Source organism: Polypterus senegalus, chromosome 1 (assembly GCF_016835505.1).
Source record: "Polypterus senegalus isolate Bchr_013 chromosome 1, ASM1683550v1, whole genome shotgun sequence".
Taxonomy (NCBI): Eukaryota; Metazoa; Chordata; class Cladistia; order Polypteriformes; family Polypteridae; genus Polypterus; species Polypterus senegalus.
In genome coordinates, this window is record NC_053154.1 from 192,823,420 (window position 1) to 192,845,748 (window position 22,329).

At 37.8% G+C, this 22,329-nt stretch overlaps 1 protein-coding gene across 3 annotated transcripts in view; it reads left to right on the top strand.

The window, feature by feature from the left end:
* LOC120537137 (LIM domain containing preferred translocation partner in lipoma) overlaps positions 1-22,329 on the top strand; it is a 451,145-nt gene that overhangs the window by 178,317 nt on the left and 250,499 nt on the right. The window contains exon 1 of one of the 3 annotated variants that reach the window (XM_039765849.1): positions 8,798-8,888. The exons of the other annotated variants lie outside the window; for them this stretch is intronic. The gene's annotated coding sequence lies outside the window, so the exon portion shown is untranslated. Of the gene's footprint in view, positions 1-8,797; positions 8,889-22,329 lie in introns of those variants that run through there. 3 annotated transcript variants of the gene reach the window in all.

The following is a 22,329-nucleotide window of genomic DNA, read 5'->3' on the forward strand; positions in this document are numbered from 1 at the left end:
GGAAACAAAGCACGATGTAAACCTACACTTTAAATTAAGTTCATAGACAGGCTGCCGCTGGCGTTTGTAATTTAGTGCCTGCCCATATAAGGCCGTCCGTCAGCGGCAATCCAATAGCAAACTGCCACAGGTAAATATTCACGGGTGAAGGACTGTGTTTATGGAGAGGAAGATGAGATGGTCAGGGTGGTGTTTGACACAAACTCAGCGAAACTGCGAGAGAAAGTTTTAAGTGCCAGGACTAAGGTAACATTAAATACAGCCACGGACATAGCACGAGATGGCACCAGCACAGCTGGGAAACTTCGATGCATGTACACCGAGGCTCACGTGAACTGGCGCGAGTGCACAGATAAAAGCAACAGTTCCAAAGAGCTGAACAAAACGAATTACACAATTGAAAAGGCAGCAAAAATATGAAGCGCCTGATAAGCATATTCATAAATCCAGCTACTGCGGAAACAAAGCACACGGTGGAAAAAGTCAATGTCCCGCTAAAGGAAGACAGTGTAAAAAACCGTGCATGCAGTGTGTCAGGTCTCAGATAAAGAAGAAGACGAGCTGTTTATTGATGCAGTAAGAAACGAATCGATGAATGAAACCTGTCATCTTTACAACGATTGACAAACACGGAATGTAACTTGAACACAACACATCCTACAAATACGAACCTGATTGAAAGAAATAATGATAATCAAATCCTTGATGACAGCAACACTCAGTAACACTCACAAAACAAATACTGTATATTGACAGTCATGTTACGTTATTTTTAAAATGTTCCCTTTTCTTTTCTAGCTTTTTAACACACTACTTCTCCGCTACGCTGGTATATATATATATATATATATATATATATATATATATATATATATATATATATACCCGATCTACATACTCGAATAATGGATACTTTATTCGCCATCAATGATTGTTTTGGTAAAGCCATACTCAGTGTATTCATTAGATGAACGGTAAAAAGTAAGGGCAGGGAGGATGACTTATTGAGGCATGCAGGCTGTAGTGCGCGTCAACTCTATCTGAATTGCGATCACATTTGAAAAAATATATCTTTTCAAGTTCTATTTAGTCCATATGTGTCAAACTCAAGGGTCGGGCCCACATCCGCCCGGCGTAATTATATCCGCCCGAGATCATTTTATATACTGTATTATTGTTATTAAAGCCCGGTATATGAAGCGCTGGTAACACAATAAACTACAGATCCCATAATGCAGCGCTTCAGCTGCCTTGCCGAACAGTTTTGCGTTAATCAAGTCTACTTTAAGATGCTGCAAGTTATTGCGAAGCTAGCTCACACGATGCTGAAGAGAAAAGTTGATTCTGAAAATAGAGCCTTTAAAACCGATGGGAGGCTGAGTATATGTTTACTGAACCCGTGTGTCTCATTTGTGGAGCTAATGTGGCTGTAATTACAGAATTTAATCTAAGACGGCACTATAAAACAAAACATCAGGGTAACCTGAAAGACCTGAATGCAATGCAGAAGATACAGAAAGCAGAAGAATTAAATAAGAATCTGACACTTCAGCGGACGTTTTACCGTGCACAATCACAAAGTGATTTCAATTGAGCTGCTTTTATGGGAGACACAACCACTTGCCCCACTTTCCCTATTACCAAGTAATGTTAAACCAAGTCGTCACTACGGTGTTCCCAAACACGCACTTTGCTGATAAACTGAGCGCACTGAGTTTGCACGGCGCTTTGGTGACTTTGAAGAACAAAAAGTCCGTCTACATGCGGCTCGAACCTTGTGCATGTTTGGTAGCACATATCTGTGTGAGAAGCTCTTCTCAGTGATAAAGACTAACAAAACAGCACACAGGAGTCGCCTCACTGATGAGCACCTGCAATCCATCCTGAGAATCTCCACAACACAGAACCTCACACCAAACAGAAACGAACCTGTTGCCAAAAAAAGATGCCAGGCTCCAGCTCTAAAATGACATATGAGCAAAGACAACTGAATGATTTGATTTGTTATTGCTGAAAGGAACACATTTTATTTATATTTCTAGGTTTTGTTATGCAGCATGTTCATATTTGAATTTGTATAATTTTGACAGGATATATTTTTATGGAGAGCAAAATCTTTTGGGATATTTAAAATCTAAGTTTATTTTTATAAAATATAAAATTACATAAGAGTAAAGAAATTTGAATGTTTGTTCTTTTAATGTTTACTTTATTTCTAACTTGTATAATTTAGACAGGATATATTTTTATGGAGAGCAAAATATTATAAGTTGTTTAAGGTTTGAGTTGATTTATTCAGGAATAATATTCCTGTCTGTTTTTACCATTCCTACCAAAGATATTTCTGTCGACTAAATAAAAATTCCTTCTATTTAAAATTTAAATAGAACTTGAACAAATACGATAGTTCATAATATCCACGCAGACTTGCACGTAAGAGCGGAGTTATGCGTTTTAACAAGCAGCGTATTGCACTGATCTGAAATAGCTGTGTGTGTATATATGTAGATATGTATGTATATATATGTTTATATATGTGTGTGTGTGTATATATATATATATATATATATATATGTTTATGTGTGTGTGTGTGTATATATATATATATATATATATATATATATATATATATATATATATATATATGACAACAACACTCATCACTCACAACAGTGACAAAACAATTACTTTGACAATCATGTTACGTTATTTTCAAAATGTTTCCTTTTCTTTTTCATTGCTTCTTTAACACACTACTTCTCCGCTGCGAAGCGCGGGTATTTTGCTAGTTATAGTATATGGACGAAAAAATAGGTTCCAGTTATGACCATTACGTGTAGAATTTCGAAATGAAACCTGCCCAACTTTTGTAAGTAAGCTGTAAGGAATGAGCCTGCCAAATTTCAACCTTCTACCTACACGGGAAGTTGGAGAATTAGTGATGAGTCAGTCAGTGAGTGAGTGAGTCAGTGAGGGCTTTGCCTTTTATTAGTATAGATTAAGACTAATGTGTTCTTGGCTATTTTCAACATTGCTGACATATGGGTACCTTTCCCCAGATCTGTGCCTTGACGTAATCCTGTCTCTAAACTCTGAAGGCAATTCCTTTGATCTCACAGCTTGGTTTTTGCTCTGATACACATTTTCAACTGTGGGACTTCATAAAGGCAGGTGTGTGTCTTTCCTAATCATATCCAGTCAATTGAAATGACCGCACGTGGACTCCAAACAATCTTTAGAAACATCTCAAAGGTTATCAATAGAATTAATGCTATTATATATATATTAATCTGAGTGTCACAGAAAAGAAGCTGAATATTTTGTAATTGTGAGTTGTTTTTTTTTAAAATAAATTGCAAAAATTCCTAAAGTCCTGTTTTATAGGGTATAGAGTGTTGTTTGATAAGTGAAAAATAAGAAGTATAAGGCTGCAACATAACAAAATATTTAAAATGATAAAGGGTCTGAATACTTTCTGAAAGCATTGTATGTCCTGGTAATCATTATTGTTTTCAGTATGTTCCAATCTGAACCTAAAGATATTATAGACCTTTTGAGAAATGGAAGAAAATAGGGGAGAAGTGTGAGGGCTGTGAGAGAATCAATTTGCTATCATCAAAGAAACCTGTCTAAGATAGCAATAGATCCCTTTTAAGTCATTTGTATAGTATTTGGCATTCTTAAGCTCATTTTTTGTGACAGCAGCATAGAAAACCTTGTCCTTGGGTGAGTCTTGTGTATTCTCCCAGCTTTACTTCAAGATCTAGAAGACCTGAGTCTGTTTAAGTCCATGCAATCACTTTACAACATTTTAATAGATAAATTAATATACCATGAACTAGGGCTGTTCGATATAACGATATATATCGGATGACAATATGAAAACGTCTATCGCTGCACATTACGCTATCGTTTGTTTCGTGGTGTTGCAAAATAAACTGTTTACGGCAATATTTTTTTCATTGTTTTGATGGCCACCACGTGGATGCAGACACACTAGCATGGCTGATGAAGACGAGGCAACACCAGGTAGCTCCACACAGAAGGATCTTGTTCCTAAACGAGGGGCTACCTCTGTAGTATGGAGATGGTTTGGATTTGAATAGTCTGATACGGACCAGAAAACGGTACTGTGCAAATTATGCTGCAAACCGATCGCTACCACAGACTCCAACACGACAAGCCTCTTCTACCAAAAAGCATGTGAGCGAGCATGCAGAGAGTTTACAACTGAGAGGCAGGCCACGTAGGATATTACAGTTGTAAAGGTAGTATTTAAACGAGCATGTTAAAAGCTTGGAAGATTAATTGCTACCAAAACAATTTGCTTAAGGCATAATTTTCCCTGCAGCGTTTGCTCTCAGCGTTAATCTTGTTAAAATTACTGTAGCGTCTTCCAGATGTAATGACGATTCGAGACGGTCACTTGGTTAGTTCCCTCTTTATTAAACACAAACAAAAAAAAATGGTTGCTGTTGGCCACAACCACGCCGAACAGACAGCAATCCAAAAACAAACTCTCTTAGCTAGGGGCGACAAGATCGTCGTCCACTCCTCCTTTTTCACAGCGCTCCCAACCCAATCCCTCCGGAACCTCCTTTACCTTCCACTCTATTACAGTCCATCAGAAATAACAGGGACAACAGAATAAATAACTGAGAGGGATGTAAATCACAGAACACAAACTGCAGAACAGAACTCTACAATAAAGAACAGAACACTACATTACGTTTGCGCCACAACTGCATTAACACGGCAAATCTACGTTAACGAGTTACCGCGGATCGCCCCGTGCTTAGGGCTGGACGGCATCAGCTGTAACTCATTAACGGAGATTTGCCACACTACGATGTGCAAATTAACATTTTACTAGAATGTAGCCTAAAAAATATTATATTTAATATTATATATTTAATATATTTTGTCGTAAGCCTTATTGCTGCTACAGTTTGAAGTACAATGTTTACATTTGGTTTTGACAGTTAATGTTAGACTTGTATTTATTTTGTTTAAAGGGTTTATTGGCCTTATATAGTTTAGTTGTTAGTGCTTTGATACTTTATATGTTGTGAGAGTTATTGCTGCTACAGTTCACATTTTGTTTATGTCTGGCATTTTATATAGCAGTATTTTATATTGGGCCTTTAGTAATTTGTTTTTGAAAAGTGTTTTATATTTGATACATTAACATTTTATGTTTACATTCTAAGTCAAACATTTGCTCAAATGTTCTAAATAAAAGAACAGAAATAATTACAAGTTGAGTACTTCTCATTTTTGATTTTTTTAATTTAAATGGAAAAAAACGAGTGGTGATTATATAAACTATTCACTGAATACAAAGAAAATGTACTATATCGTGATATCGGGATATGAAATGAAATATCGGGATATAAGATTTTGGTCATATCGCACAGCCCTACCATGAACACTGTAAGCTGTCTGGTGTTACATTGGTAGTGAGAAAGCTATAACCCCATAAATGCCTTGTTGTAGAGAGATTTATAAGTCTTACATGTGTAGACTGTTTTTTAAGCTAGTAAATTGAATGATTGTGTATCAAAAGGATGAGACTGAATTATTATTTTATCAACAGAAATATTGTTTTATTTAAAGAATTAATATCAGAGGCTAGAATTTGTTTTTGTTTTGTTTAGCTATTGTATTTTAACTGCTGTTTTTTTTTTGTGCAAACCATTATATTTCAGTTTTGTATTGAGCTGTATTGCTTAGTGTATAAATGGGTCAGTGTTTTTAGTGTTATGTTTGCCAGTTATGATTACTAGTCCAGGATCCAAAAAATATCTTTTGCAGATACCTGGCATGCAATAACTGCTAAGCAAAAGCTAGTAGTTACCAAGCTAATTCAGTTGTTGATTTTTCTCATTGTAGTCCACTTGAGTAGTTCACTCATTTCTACTTCAGGTCAGAGGCTTGCTATCATCCTTGTTTTTGTTTATGTATGGCATTTTTATTTTTTAAAAGGGTTAGGGCTACATCAGCATGCATCTGCAAATAGAAAAAAAAATAAAGATTATTCCCTTAGTGAAAGAAAGGAAAGATTATAGAATCAAACTGTTGGGTGTTTATCTTCTATCATATGCATGTCTGAAGAAAAAAAAAAACATGCTTAGTATAGCAAAATTTTTTGTATATTGTACTTTGATGTACGTAATGAGAAAACAAGATATACTTTTAACATAGAGCACTGCAAGCAGAGAAGCACACGTTTCACTTCATTTTATACAGCGTGCTGAATGAATTTCTTAAAACTTACATTCTTTCTTTCTTGGTTATTTGCTTGCCTGCTTCCCATGCTTATATCATGAAAACGTTATTTTTGGGAAGAACAACCTCTACAGTATAAACACGTGTGAGATGTGGCATAGTTTCTCTTTCTTTTACTTTAGTTTTCCTGTTATTTTTAACAGCATCGTTGTTTGTATTTTTTTAACTTCTAAAGGTCTGATTGATTTAATTGTGCATTCTGGTTCTCATACACTGTCACGCAGTATAAATGTGAGGCAGCTGATTATGTTTTCATTCAGTTAAATTCCACAAGTTAATGTTTTACATGGGTCCCTTTGGTCCCTGGGATATTGATGTGGCCTTTATAAAGTCTACAAAACAGCTGTTAGCATTTCATATATTTGCCAGATATGTTTGTGGTCTTTTGGGAAGCTTCTCTTAGTAAATAAGGCAAGGTATAGTCATCACACATTACTGTCACCCCTTTAGGGAATACATGGATTTCAGAATAAAGAGGCTATATTATCTGAAATTTTGATTTCAAAATATTAGTGCAATTTTGCCTGAATTCTCTTACCCAAAGAAAAAGTGAAATTTCTCTTTGGAGTATAAGCTGGTATATTGGTGTAAATGTTACTGTTTCAAAGAACATGCAATCCATTTTGTTAATTAACGATTAAATTTCTTAGCCATTCTGATGTTGTTCAAATATACATATATTTCTTCTTATGATGTTCCCTGAATTAAATTTGATAGCTTACATCTCAAAGTGGAACAAAGGAGTCTGCTACACTTCACAGGCCCCAATAAATAGGCTGTAGAAAATTCTGAAAATCAAGCTGCAATCTACGTATATTTAGATTCACCATGATTTCACCTTGCTAGTGTCAACAAATGAATAAGGAAATAATTATAGGTGTATTGTACATTAAACAATATACACAACAAAGAAATGGGATTAACATTTAAAGAAAGTATACATGGAATATAGTCACATACATGAAAGAGAAAGCACACAGAACAAATGATAACCACTACCTTGATTTATCAGGATAAAGCAATAAAGCTTCAAGATAGCCACCTCAATAATTATAGACTTCAAATTAGGATGTGCAGAAGCTGTTGTTCAAAGAACTGAAATACTGCATGTAAACCTCTTCCTCAAAGACCAACTGCTCTTTTCTATACCCCTTTTCTGTTGCTTTCGTATGAGTTTGTTTACTACAGAGGTAACACAGCAAATCTCAGTTTTACCATGTTATGCATGTTGAAATGGTGAAAAAAACATCACATATAATCATTATAGTTACACAAGTATAATAGGCAAGCACTAACCAAAATACATTTTGTTTGGATATAGTATTGTATGCACCGTACATAGTATTTGATTATAAGAATTCACTGAAAATGCAGTCATCTCAAGTCTTTTGGAAATCTGCCCTGGGAAATACAAAAAAGTAACAGTTGAGCTGGTGTATTGATTATACACTGTGGTCCAGAATGTACCTGTGCATTATTGTTATTTAAATTGCTTCTGTTGAAAGCCAAATTATCCCCTAGGGTCAAATAAAGTTTTGTCTGTCTGTCTTATACAAATACACTTTATACCCAGTCAGAGATGGATCCTGAAGGATGAGCATATTCATATGCTGTAATAAATTTGTATAGGTCTTTCAGTGCATTGTTCATGTTGTCCTGAGGAGGAATATAGACAGCAACCACAACCACACTGGACAATGCTTGATCAATAGCTATTCAAAGTCAGATGAACAGATTTTAGGCACTGTTTTAACATTTGTTTACTCACCATAAAACTCACATCTCCTCTTTAGCTTTTCTCTGACAGGTAAGATGAATAGGGAGAGGGAATATCTAAGGTAGTGCAGCAGTAAGCTATATGACGAGGTTCAATGTTCTCTGTCTGTCAAAGCACTTAAAACTGTCTATCTCTTTCTGTTTTTTCTAATGCGTTATAATTCTATACCTATTTTTTCAGTACCCCCAGATTTAAAGTATCTTACAAAAGTGAGTACACCCCTCACATTTTTGTAAATATTTTATTATATCTTTTCATGGGACAACACTGAAGATATGACACTTTGATACAATGTAAAGTAGTCAATGTGCAGCTTGTATAACAGTGTAAATTTGCTGTCCCCTCAAGATAACTCAACACACAGCCATTAATGTCTAAACTGCTGGCAACAAAAGTGAGTACAACCCTAAGTGAAAAATGTCCAAACATTCTTTTTTTCAGATCCTCAGAGAGTTCTTTGCCTTGAGGTGCCATGTTGAACTGCGCAGTGACCAGTATGAGAGAGTGTGACAGCGATAATACCAAATTTAACACACCTGCTCCCCATTCACACCTGAGACCTTGTAACACTAATGAGTAACATGTAGGACTGCAACGATTAGTCAAAGTAGTCAACGATGTCGACATGGATTTTTTTATTGTCGATGCGTCATAAACAGAGCCTTCAATAGAGGCTCCAGTCACAAAGAACCACATTGGTTTTTGTAACTGCAATGCACTACATGAACGTCTAGGGGCGATATCGTTTGTTATTGTTTGTCAAGACTGTACACAGTCCTACCAACTCAAGCATCCCGAAGCCGTGATGCCGCCGTCTCTCGAGGTAAGTTTTAGCGAGTAAAGTTAGTGTCATGTGTTAATGTTGGTGTTTGTACTATAATGTGTATATCAAGGTTTCAACAATGATAGTTAACACTTAAACCGACGGGGTTAAAGCTACCCTGGATGCCAAATAAAAATAAAAAGCTGCACTTTTTAAGTAAAAGTCACAATTCACAAAGAAAATGTGAAATTTTAATGGAACACATTTTTTTCATGCAAAGAGCATCACAATTACTGCAACACAGATCATTTTACACACTGCAAATGAACTGTAAAAACTATTTAAAAAAAAAACTACTGCAACAATCTATTATATGTTCAAGATGCAACTGAAGTAATTTAGTAAATTACGAGCCAACTGCGCTTGAACTGGCTACACGCAACACACAGAGGTAAATGCTGATGATTGCAGGCTCGTCTAGTGCAGCATCTGAATCCCAGAGACAGTGGTGCTGTAGTTCTACCGGGTTGGCAGTGGTCGTGAGCTGGCTGCCCAATGAATATACAGCACTGACTGATCAGCTCCAGCGGCTGGCATATTGCTCCATAAAGCAAATATAGCTGCTTGTGGGATTCAATGAATTTATGTTGCTGAATATACTCACCCCCTGCGTGCTGGCAAATTGCACTGAGACACGACTATAGCCGGTTGCAGCATTCAATGAATGTACGTTGTCGAATGTATGTCAGCGTGTTTCCAAATTGCGCTGGAAGCCGACTCTAGCCGGTTTTGGCATTCAATGTATGTACTTTTCCAAATATACTCGGCTCCGGTATGCTGGCAGTAATTAGCTTGTTACATATTTTAGTCCGTTATTTTTTTATGTTGGCATAATATAGTACATGATGTGATAAACTACAACACTTTTCCTTCAGAGTGTTATGATTAAAACATCTTTCTCTGTCTGCAAAATCATTCTTGTATATTCCTGCTACCTCTACTTCCTCTGAGCATCTGTTCTCAGCAGCTTGGGAACATTGTCTCAAAGAAGAGAGCCAGCCTCACGCCAGAGCATGTTGAAATGCTCATGTTCCTGCACTGCAATCAGAAATATATGAACTGAATCTTTTATAAACTGTAAATTATTGTTTTATTTTATTTGAATTGAAGCTTTATTTAAACTTTTGGAATTTAAGACACACCAGTGGCCATTTTTGGTTAAGTTAAATGCACTTTTTTTGTTTAAAGACTATGTACACTTTAGTGTATTTCTTTATATTAGTGTGACCATCACAATAAAAAAAACATCTGATTATTTTCAAATTCATATGTTTCACTGGTTGTTATTTCAATTTGATTATTATTCATTTTAATTGTGTTAATGCAAAGACATCAGGGTGACATTCACAGGTAGACAGACGTGAGCAGATGATATAAGACATGCACTGGAGCCCAAGTCGCAGGCATCAAAATAGTCAGGCATGAAATAATTGTGACTAATCTAAAAAAAAAAAAAAAATTGAACGATTAGTCGACTACCAAAATAATCATTAGTTGCAGCCCCAGTCACATGACATCGGGGAGGGAAAAAGGCTAATTGGGCACAATTTGGACATTTTTCACTTGGGGTGTACTCACTTTTGTTGCCTGCGGTTTAGACATTAAAGGTTGTGTGTTGAGTTATCTTGAGGGGACAGCAAATTTACACTGTTCAGTGTTCTCCCTAGCATCTTTTAGCCGGGCACTCCGCAGTTCACAAGCAAATTGGATGTGGAGGTGGGTGGACGAGAGGAGGACTGATAAAATAAAAAAAAGTCTAGTGGAACCAGCCTGTCAGATATCAGAAAAAAGGGTGTCAAGAAGTGACGTCTCTGTTGTCAGTGTCAGTGCAGTCTGTGTAGTGCTGCTAAGCGTATTATTCTTATTCTGCCTTGAAGCCGAGTCCTACCAACCAAAAAATTTTATGTGTATCCATAATGACAATAAAAATTATATCTATTCTTATTCAGTACATAGCAAACCAATATATATACGGTTGTATAAGCATTAGGCGTGTTCTGTGTGCAAAAATCCCTGTAGCACTCACTGTGGTTCCTGTTAAAGTGACTCCCTCTGCCATTTTTATATTTGCTCATACTGAGGGTTTTGTTAAAGTGACCCCATCTGCCGTTCTTATATTTGCTCATACAGTATTTGGACTTGCGTCCATATTGCAGAAAGTGTGCAGAAACCCTTGTAGCACACACTGTGTACTGAGCAAAAGTTTTTTCATTGAATTGCAGAGGGTTTTGTTAAAGTGGCCCATCTGACATTCCTTTTTTTGTTCATATCTTGCCCTGTTATAGTGCAAGTGTGCATTAAATATCCAACAGGCTTCCACTTTCCCACACAAAAGTCTTATTCATAGGTCTTATTCATACAGTACTTTTAATTTTTTCCAAACATTTTACCAACAGGAGTAAAAGTGTTCAGAAAACAACACTGCTTAGTTTTTTCAGAAAAGAGACACCACAAACTAATGGCGGTGCAGCGTTAACTCCTGGTGTGGCAATTTCAGACAAAGACATTGCAGAGGCTCGTCCATCAGGGGAAATCTCTTCAGCACACACTCTGCCAATTGATAAATCAATGCACTGCTTATCTGCATCAACAAACAATGGTTTAAAGATTTTGATTGGCTAATGGTCAAAGGAAATGGTATGTGGTGCTCATTGTAAATGAAATATTCAAACAAACACCAACCCCCAAGGAGGGAGTTACCTTGGGTAAACATGCCACGCACAAGAATTAGAAAAGAAAGCTTGCTGGACCATGAAAAAGTTAACCCCTCAAAAAAGTGCATATATAAATCCATAACAAATCCAATAAAAAGTGGGAATAAAAATCAATAAATAAATCCATTAAAAAAATACGAGATTAGAATGCAGTCTTAACTCCTCCTGATCTCAGCCCACCTCATTTTCATTCTCCCCGGCTCACCCATTGCTTGCGTAGTCGGCAGAGATTCGCCAGCCACAAGCTGCTTTCGGCCGACCTCCGTCTTGGCTGCCTCCAGGCATCACGGCCAGACCGTCCGAGGTCGGCTCTCCTCCCTTCTTCCTTCGAGATTGCGTTGTCGCACCTCGGAAGCCTAGGGAGGGCACCTGCCTTGCTCGTCACACTCCACCTGGATGTTCAGTGGGGCAAGCTAGCCCCTAGAGCGCCACAGCTAATGCTTCTTCACGGGGCCCCAGCTCATACAGTCTTCTCCTTTCAGGTGGCCAGATCGTCCTTCCAAGACTGCCTTTCATGTTGTTTAACCTCCTTCTGTTTCTTTTATTCTTTGATTTCTCTATCTTTGAATTATTTCCCTTTGAATTCTCCCTTGTTCTTCTTTCCTTGTGCCGACCTATATATATATATATATATATATATATATATATATATATATATATATATATATAATATATACAGTACCCTTAATCACCCGCCGCATGAAGCCAATGAAGCAATTGAGAACAATCGTTGCAACTACCTTAATAACTCCCCGTGGTCTTGCAGTCTTGCCCACAGAGAACGACACGGCTCTATGGATTTAAAACTGGACCCTTTTTTTTTTGAAGCCTCAGATCCTCTATACCACATTCTTTTCATTCATTACTCCAAAAATGGTAGCCCTTCAATTTTAAAATATGAAAGTAGCAGGCAAGAATTTACAGTTGCGTCAGAAATGATCAGAAGTCAATTATACAAAGACTTCAGTCCAAAACAGATTTTACTAAAAATGCCAACAACGTCAGAGCTGAAAAAGTCGTTTCCAAATTTAGCTAAACTAGCTCATATTGGGCTACTGATCCCAATGAGCACAGCTGAATGTGAAAGGGGTTTTTCTGCCCTTAACATGATCAAGACATGTCTGAGAAATCGCATGAATCAAAGCACGCTAAATAATCTCATGCTGATCGCCTTGGAGGGCCTAGATCCTGGGGACTTTAATTATGGGAAAGCTGCAGACAACTTGGCCTCTAGGAAGAAAAGAAGAGTACGTATTTAACTGAAGACACCTTCTGCATATGCAAGTTGGCTTTGAAGAATATTTTTTAATTTTTCTTCATTAGGTTTCCCATACTTTTTTAATTGTTTTCACTTTTCTTCCCGACAGCGACAATACTGTACTTGTCCATCTTAGTTTATGTCATAACAATTGTTATTTAAAATTTTTGTTAGGGTTGCAGGATCTTGAATTGGATACTTCTTAAATTTAATAAAAATATAATAAGTGTCAAACCTTAAAAAAGCAAGTCCTATTGAGCATTGGAAAATAATTAATAATAATTAACTAATAAAAATAGTGCATATTTAATTTTCCCCACTACCAAATTTCCCCGTCCCGCCCCTCCCGGATACTTTTTCATGCCAACTGGCTGGAAAAAAATTCTTGGGAGATCACTGCTGTTATACAAGCTGTACACTGACTACATTGTATCAAAGTGTCATATCTTCAGTGTTGTCCCATGAAAAGATATATTAAAATATATTAAATGCTGCTGTAATGCAGTAATGCTTTTAATTAGTAACATGAATATATTCCTGTTCTGTTATTTATTTTTTTTTTAGGAGAAATGATAGAATCACTGTCTGTGATATATTTCTGAGAGAGCTAAAGAAAAATTTAATACAGTGTTTGGTGCACCAATAAAAAGAGAAACTCAACAGAGAAGCTATCTTAGCAACTCTTAGTACTCCGTAACTGCTAATAAATAGCAATGAATATATGCATAAACTTTGCTCAAAACCTGTGATTTAATTAAAGATTACAAAATAAAGGCATATCTGTCAGGGTATTTATTAATTTGGTCACAGAGAATAACTTTTGGGCAATTTCAGAAAAGTTTTGACCAGAAGAGGAATATGATAATCACATCCTTGGAGGAAGCAGTAGGTTTGGATAATTTTCTTTAGCTGAGGTTATTGCAGTAGTCAAAAAGCTGTGTGGTGCTAGTCTGTAGGTGGTTGTATGCGATTAATTTGGAAATTCTGAATGTACTGGATGCTGTATAAGAGTTTTGTTTATGATGAATTTTAAATATTCTGTAAATATTCTCGGAATTGACAGAACGTCTCTCTCAAACTTTTCTGTAGCAGCAGAGGAATCCCTAATGGGTGTGGCTCTGCTTCATACTATGCTATGAAAATGGTAGTAGAGCTTAGGTTACCTGGCCCTTTAACTGAGTTGGGGTCCAGGAATGCAGGGCCCATTAGGCTGCCTAATATTTCTGGTCGTGGAAGTAACCTTATGTGAGCGGTTTACAAACTTCTCCTAGTCTGTGGCCTAAAGAGCTTGGAGTTTTGATATTGGGGCAAGGAAGACTAAATTTGACTCAGTTATTAAAATAAAAAGATTTTAACCCTTCCTACCATATTGGTAATTATTTTGTAGAAGGTCTGGCCCAACCCAAGCTCATTGATGAAGATCATTTTCTACTAGACTATCCTCCTTTCAATGACTGAACTTAAAGAGGCTTTTCACTCCGGTAAATTGCCAGGACCTAATGGACTACAAAGGTTTAGTTGCCTTTTGGAATTGGTTTCACACTCTCATTTCCAGTTAAACGCTGCCATAGCCACCACAACATTATATCTATCAATACATTTGGCAATGATTGCAACTATTTTAGAACAGGTAGAGGCCCTTTGAATGTTCCAGTAGATATCTAATATCTTTTTGATAATTTTTGATGCCTGGCTGCTGAGAAAACTAGTAGCCCAGCACTTACTATATAAACTGTCATCGTAATTTAATTCACTTTGATAAGCTCGGCTTTATTTGTACCTGTTATGTTGCTGACAACGTGTACTGCTTGTTATAGTATTGATACAGCTCGAAATTTACCATCTCCAGTTACTTTCCAATTAATATATAATAGACTTTTGACTTAATGAATGTGGTATTTCTTTGGTGGGTTTTAATGTTTTCGGAATTCAGAAAGGAATTCATTAATGTGATCAAGCCATTTTTCCTCCACTTCAGCAATTATATTTACCGTTTCCATAGTCTCTCAACCCTTTTATATTTATAAAGGAGATAAAGAAAATTGTCCTTTGTTCCCTTTCATTTTTAATCTTCCCCTTAAATATTTTGTCATTTTACATTTTAAGTCAGATCTTATCACCTCCATTTATATAGAAGATGCCCACCCAAAATCTCTGTACGCAAGTAACACGTTGATTTTTCTTGGTAATTTCCGCTCAGATCTCACCCATTTAGTTAATTTGTTTAGTTCCTATAAAGCAGTGTTTGATTATAAATTTACTTGTCCAAAAATGACCTTTTTGTCTTAAATCAGCAGTCCTCTCTCCCTCCATTCCATTGATGCATTACATACCTCAGCATAGACATTTGTAAATTAGTGCAGCGTATTGTCTCAAAATACCTCTGCTTTTTGAGGAATGTAGAAAAACTGTGGGACAGTGCTTTCCTGAGAAGCTGTGCAAAGAGTGAGTGTGTGCATGTGTGAGTGACAGAGTGAGAGAGATGATGAAGCATTTTTAAAGAGATGAATTTAAAAGACCCAAACTTCTTTTTAAATCCATTGGGATGTGTATGTAGTTATTGGAGATGTACAGAAAAATACTGGCTTGGATCTACTCGTGGAGCTGGGAAAACTGTGTGCATATTGAGTTGCTTCTGACCCCAAGTGAGCGATGTAAGGCAGTGCTGGTGGCATTATTGTGATTGGGGTCATAGCACATAAAAAAGATTATTGGAGCCTCATGGAAAGAGTAGTGGGAAATCAGAGGAGCAGCAGCAACATTGGGGTTTGGCCAAGAATTCAGATGACCTCCAGTAGTAAATGTCACACAAGGCAGCGAGGTAGAGACACTGCCATTCACAATGTTTTTGGCTACCAGCACACTCGCTCAATTAATGACATAAAAAAAAAAACAAAAAAACAAAATAAATATATTATGCATGTGTGTGTATATATACTGTGGCGGGCGGCTGGGGGGTTGTACCCAGCCAGGATGCCCAGGAGGACCGGAGGAAGGCTTGTGCCTCCTCCAGACCAGGGCGACTGCCCTGGTTGTTTTGGGGGCCATGGGTAGAGGGCTTCGAAGCCCAACCCTGTAGGGGCCACCGCCAGGGGGCGCCCCGGTGCCTGAAGAACCCTGGACCTTAGCACTTCCGCCACACCAAGAAATGCTGGGGGAAGAAGACTGGGGACACCCGGAGGGCTTCCGGGTGCGCAGCCGGCACTTCCGCCACAAGGGGGTGTGTCCACGGAGGGCTGCCGGGAAGCAGCTGGAGCCCATCCGGGCTGCTGTATAAAGGTCCACCTCCCTTCATTTGGGAGCAAGAGTCAGGTGGAAGAGGACGGAGCTCAGGAAGAGGAGTGGAGGCGGCCAGAAAGAAGGCATTAGAGACTGTGAGGCCTGGACTTTGGGGAATCGGTGCTGGAGGCACTGGGTTGTGCACTAAAACAACTGTAAATAATTGTAAATAAAATGAGTGTGTTGGGTGCGGACCGCCATCGTGCCTTCTCCTGTCAGACGGAGGGAGAGGAGAAGGACGTCCATGCTACTCCTTCCGTCATGCTAGTCTGCTGATTTCTCGTTCAGTATGCACTGCCCGCTCATGTGCCCACCTCCAACTCGTCCTATCTATCTATCTATCTATCTATCTATCTATCTATCTATCTATCTATCTATCTATCTATCTATCTATCTATCTATCTATCTATCTGTCTATCTATCTATCTATCTATCTATCTATCTATCTATCTATCTATCCTTTGAATTAGTTGTATTTAACTATTTAAAATTTTCATAACAAAAGTGCCTAATAACAAATAATTTAAGATTTATTAATGACAAGTTCTTTATTTAAATAACTGGAATGTTTAACCACATTTATTCTACTTATTTTAATCATGACTTAAATCAGCTAAAAAAGAGATTTTGCATTTTAATTGTTACCACTGTATTATTCATATTAGTCAAATTGCTTTTAAGTTGCAGTAAAGTCAGTCTCCATTTGATTTTGTCAGATAATACCCTCAAAGGGTAGGATTTAGACATTTCGGATGCCTGCCTGTGCTTTACGACTTCTATATGATTTTCCACTTGAGAATATTTTGTGCTCTTTCTATCTTGAAGACGCTTAATATTAAAAGTCTTGCCGTAACTCTTAGAATTAATGTTTTTGAAGACCGGCAGTTTTGTTTATGAAACTGGATTTGGCAGTAACTCTTCCCCATTTACTGTGTTTGATATGAGAAAAGTCATCCAAATATAAAATACAGATGCATATCATCTGCATATGAAGCAGACAAACCTTTTCTCTCCAAAAGATGTATTTTTACTAGTTACCATGACAATTGACACCGGTAGAGTGAACAAAGTCTGCCATTGCTAACAGAATATTGTACAATGCATTACATTAGAATATTCAAAAGAAGAGGTGAGAACAATTGGCACCAAAAAAAAGTGGGGGTCTTGTCAGAGTTGTGGATTCATTTTCAACACTTTGTGAAAGGAGGAGAAATTGGCAAGCACAACATAGTTATCACACAGGTCCTTATTGCCTGTGGTACTGAGATTTTCTCATGCCACAGCAAGTCTGTTTACTTCCGAAACGTGCATAGAAACTCTGACAAGGTTGACCAAGAGCTGAAGAAATCCCATTGGTGAGTAAATCACCACCAGCTCTTAAGGTGTAAAATTATGAGCTATGTGAGGGTGTGCCTTGCACTTGTAGTGGCATGTGATGAGATGGCCCATTGTAGGGCTGGGCGATAAGGCAAAAAAAAAAATCTAGGTTTTTTCATAAGTTTGACCGATTCACGATTTCGATTTCGATTTTTTTTTATTGTGTAACTAGTCAACTTAAAACATTACAACAACATGACTTAAGTAACATTCTCTTTATAAGTAACTTGAAAAACCATCTGGTTAAGGAACATTGTATTTTTAATGGCCATGCCATACATAAATTGGCCAACAAGGTGTAAATAAATGTAAAACAAATTCACAAGTTAAATATCTTTGCAGAAGATTTGAATGAAATATGAAAGTAAATATTGTGCAATTTGAATTAAACATTAAATACTTCTGAATATATAGTAAGAAAATAACCATTTTAACCAATGTAAACATTACATCAGTCAACTCAAAAAGTTATGCAAATTTTCAACAGTAAACAAAAAACAAACAAAAAAAAAAAAAAAGATTTGAAATAGCAGTTCATTGTACTTTGACAGAAATATTGTAAAGAGCTTTCTCCTTCATAACTGCAGAATATGAATCTATAACCAACAAACTCATGTTAAGTGATTGGCACTGTTATTACAAAAGCAAAACAATAATAATCATCATCATCATTTCAGCTATTAATGAAATAACATCTGAATAACTGCGATTTTAATGCTTGAATTATTAATCATACTTACCAATGGCATTGTGAAGACGATGTCCAAAGCACTGAAGATGGGTCCAGTCGTTCATCTTCATTGCTTTGATCATGTTCGCTCCACTGTCAGTGGTCACGACACCTGTCGATCCTCCACAAGCTTCCAAGACGCCAGCGCATCTTTACGCCCATGACCAATTATTTCCCCAGTATGATCGTCAGGAAAATAACATGTCTGAAGGCAAAAACTTCGCAGTTTCCATTCTGCGCCAACATAATGGGCTGAAAGGCTCATGTAAGGCTGAAGAGTACGACTACTCCACAGGTCAGTCGTCGTAGAAAAAAAAGATGCCCTTTCAAGCTGCTCCGCTACTTTTTCACGTGTTTCAGTGTACATTCGGGGAATAGCTACTTGGATCTTGGATCAGCAGTGTGTAGCATTTTTATGAACGCTGGCTTTTCGATGGTGTATATGGGAACCATGTCCTTAGCGATATGAAACGCCACAGCATCTGTCATTTCTTTCCATCGGGGCGCCTTTTTGTCGTATGGAACGGAATTGGAAAATGATACAGCTAATGACATCTGGCGTTTTGCAATTTTAGGTGGACCTTTTGCACTTGGATTTGGCTTGTTTTCATCTCTTAACTTTGAGCATTCTTCCCATTCAGCTTGGTGCCTTTGTCGCAAATGTTGGAATAAATTAGTCGTGCTGCCACTGCCGGTTGAAACTGACTTTCTGCATATTTTGCATTTGACAAAAGTTTGTTCGACGTCTGAACTCTCGAATCCGAACCATTTCCAAACCACAGAGGAAATGTTACTACCTTTCTTTGGCACAAGGTCATCCTGACGTGAAGAGCCGTCCATCTCTATGATATTATTTCTGTAGCCTATTACGTTCCTTCATAGAGCACTGTACTCACAGGTGAGAGGTTAATTAGGTGCGCCATCATGTGTTCGGAGTCGGACAAGCCTCTTAATTATTCTGCAATAGGTGCAATTACAATGTATCTAATTTTTTATTAAAAAATCGCTATACCTCGATTTAATAAAAAAATAAATCGTCTTAAAACGTAAATTCGAATTAATTGAAAAAATCGAAAAAATCGCCCAGCCCTAGCCCATTGGTATTGTGAAAGCTGAATATCAGCATCAGCATCTGTTTAATCTTTATAATGCATATATTTGTGTTTATTTTTTTGCTGTAATTTTCACATCAATGAAAAACTAACTTTTCATTGAGCGTACATTCTGTAATATACTCTCAGTAACCATTTTATTAGGTACTCCTACATAAAACAGTACACAGTTGGGTACCTGTTTTGCCTCAGGAAAGTTTAAATTTGTTGGGGCCAGTGTTAAAAGACATTCATACATACTATATGGTGGTCCATTTTGACTCTAGTACTCTAGTCCAGTGTCCGTATTTGTGTGTCTTCTGGTGAGGTGCGCATGCGCGGGCCGCGCCGCACATTGTACCGTGCCCCGCCCATGCGCTCAGCACGTGGACGCACACACACTGGAAGCAGGGCGCTCAGTGAATGGCCTAGCCACTGCCGCCGTGCACGATAAGCAAATAAAGCACACACACTGGAAGCTCGGCACACAGTGAACGGCCGCGCATGATAAGATATAAAGGACACCATTGCTGGGGAGAGTGCTGATTGGGTAGTCGCGGCAGCGCACATAAAATCCGTTGTTGGGGAGACACCACACAAAATAATCAGTTGCGTGCCCCCACAGATTAAAATACTTGCTGGGGAACTGCACAGTACTTGCTGGGGAGATGCCACAGGCACGATTATAAGCAGCACGCCACACATTACATCAGTTGCTGGGGACACACTATTGATTGCCCACTGTTGTGACAGAAAATGAAAGTCATATTACGGACATCAAAGCCAGTATTACTGCCAGAGAAAATTACAGGCATTTTATGGAAGTACGAACCAGTATTATTGCGAGAGAAAATTAAAGACATATTAAAGGATGCATATTACAGCCACATACAAGCCAGTATTACTGTAGGAGAAAATATTACTGTAGGAGAAAATATTACGGACGTATCTACTAACAACATGCCACCCAAAAAAAGGACACGTCAAGTAGGACAAAAGACACAGACAATCAAATCCTATATAAGCAACATCTCCTAGAAGAACGGTCAGCTCAACAAGTAAACATCAACAAAAGAAACGCTGAAAGACAAAGAAAAATACGAGCAAATAGATCGATTGAAGAAAAAGAAAATGACTGTCAGAAAAACGCTAAAAGAGAAAGACTCAGAAGAGCAAACCTTAGAAAAGGTTGGCATTTACTTGCCAGAACCAGTATTCAGCCATGGTCAGTTTTACGTTGCATTATCAAGAGTTACAACAGTTTTCCAGATGTTGTTGTCAAGGCTGTAGAGATTCCTGAACAAGGCAAACTGTTGCCAAACTCAGACAGAATATTTACAAGAAATGTTGTCTATAATGTAATTGTACAGAAAAATTTCATGAGGTAAAAAAATTGAAAATTTTTCCTAAATATCTTCTTCAGATATTGTGTGTTACAAATTTTTACAAAGTTTTAAACTATAGATTGTTACAAAGTTTTAAACTAAGGCAATATTAATTATACTTACTGTATTGTCATGTACGTTTCTATTTCATTTTTATTATTATTTTACTTTAGGCTTCTTGGAAAAAATATTTTTGACAAAAAAAAAAAATTAAGAAACAAAATGAGGTCAAGGTCCTTGCCATTTAATATAGACTGTTCCTACTAATGTTTATGCACTACTGTTCTAGCGCCAGTTATTGTAACGGGCTTAATGTATAGTGTATAAATAATTTGTTCCATCAAATCAATGTTGAATTTTCAAGATTCAAGATCCTGGAGCCATTCCTGAATGTTTCAATAATTCAAATATCATGTAGCATTCAAACTTTGCTTTACTTGGGACCATAATACATAGCACAAAAACACACCCCATACTAATACACCACTACCATTAGTTGTTGACTCCAACAGGGTGATTCCATGAACTCATTGTTTTTCCGATATACACTGCTCACAATAATTAAAGGAACACTTTAAAGAAACACATTAGATACATCAGATCTCAATATGAAGTTGGATATCTATACAAATAACGACAGGGCAATGTCTTAGGAACAAAAGGATGCCAAGTCTTTTAATGGAAATAAAAGTTTTCTGCCTACAGAGGGCTCAATTGTGTAGACACCCTAAAATCAGAGTGAAATGAAGATGTGGCAGGCTAGTCCATTTTTTCAAAAACTTAATTTCTGCTACTCAAAATGCTTTTCAGTATCTTGTGTGGCCCCCACGAGCTTGTATGCATGTTTGACAACATCGGGGCATGCTCCTAATGAGACGACGGATGGTGTCTTGTGGCATTTCCTCCCAGATCTGTATGAGGGCATCCCTGAGCTGTTGTACAGTCTGAGGAGCAACCTGGCGGCACCTAATGGACCGAAACATAATGTCCCACAGATGTTCTATTGGGTTTAAGTCAGGGGATCGTGACGGCCATTCAATTGTTTCAGTTCCTTCATCCTCCAGGTACTGCCTGCATACTCTTGCCACATGAGGCCGGGCATTGTCGTGCATTAGGAGGAAACCAGGACCTACTGCACCAGCATAGGGTCTGACAATGGGTTCAAGGATTTCATCTCGATACCTTATGGCAGTCAGAGCACCATTTCCTACGCAGTAGATATCTGTGCGTCCCTCCATGGATATGCCTCATCAGACCATCACTGACCCACCACCAAACCTGTCATGTTGAACGACGTTGCAGGCAGCATATCGTTCTCCTTGTCTTCTCCAGACTCTTTCACGTCTATCACAGCTGCTCAGGGTGAACCTGCTCTCTTCTGTAAAAAGTACAGGGCGCCAGTGGCGGACTTGCCAATTCTGGTGTTCTTGAGCAAATGCCAGTCGAGCTCCACGGTGCTGGGCAGTGAGCACAGGGCCCACTACAGGACGTCGGGCCCTCAGACCATCTTCATGAAGTCTGTTCCTGATTGTTTGGGTAGAGACATTCATACCAGTGGCACTCTGGAGGTCATTCTGTAGGGCACGAGCAGTGCTCAGCCTGTTCCG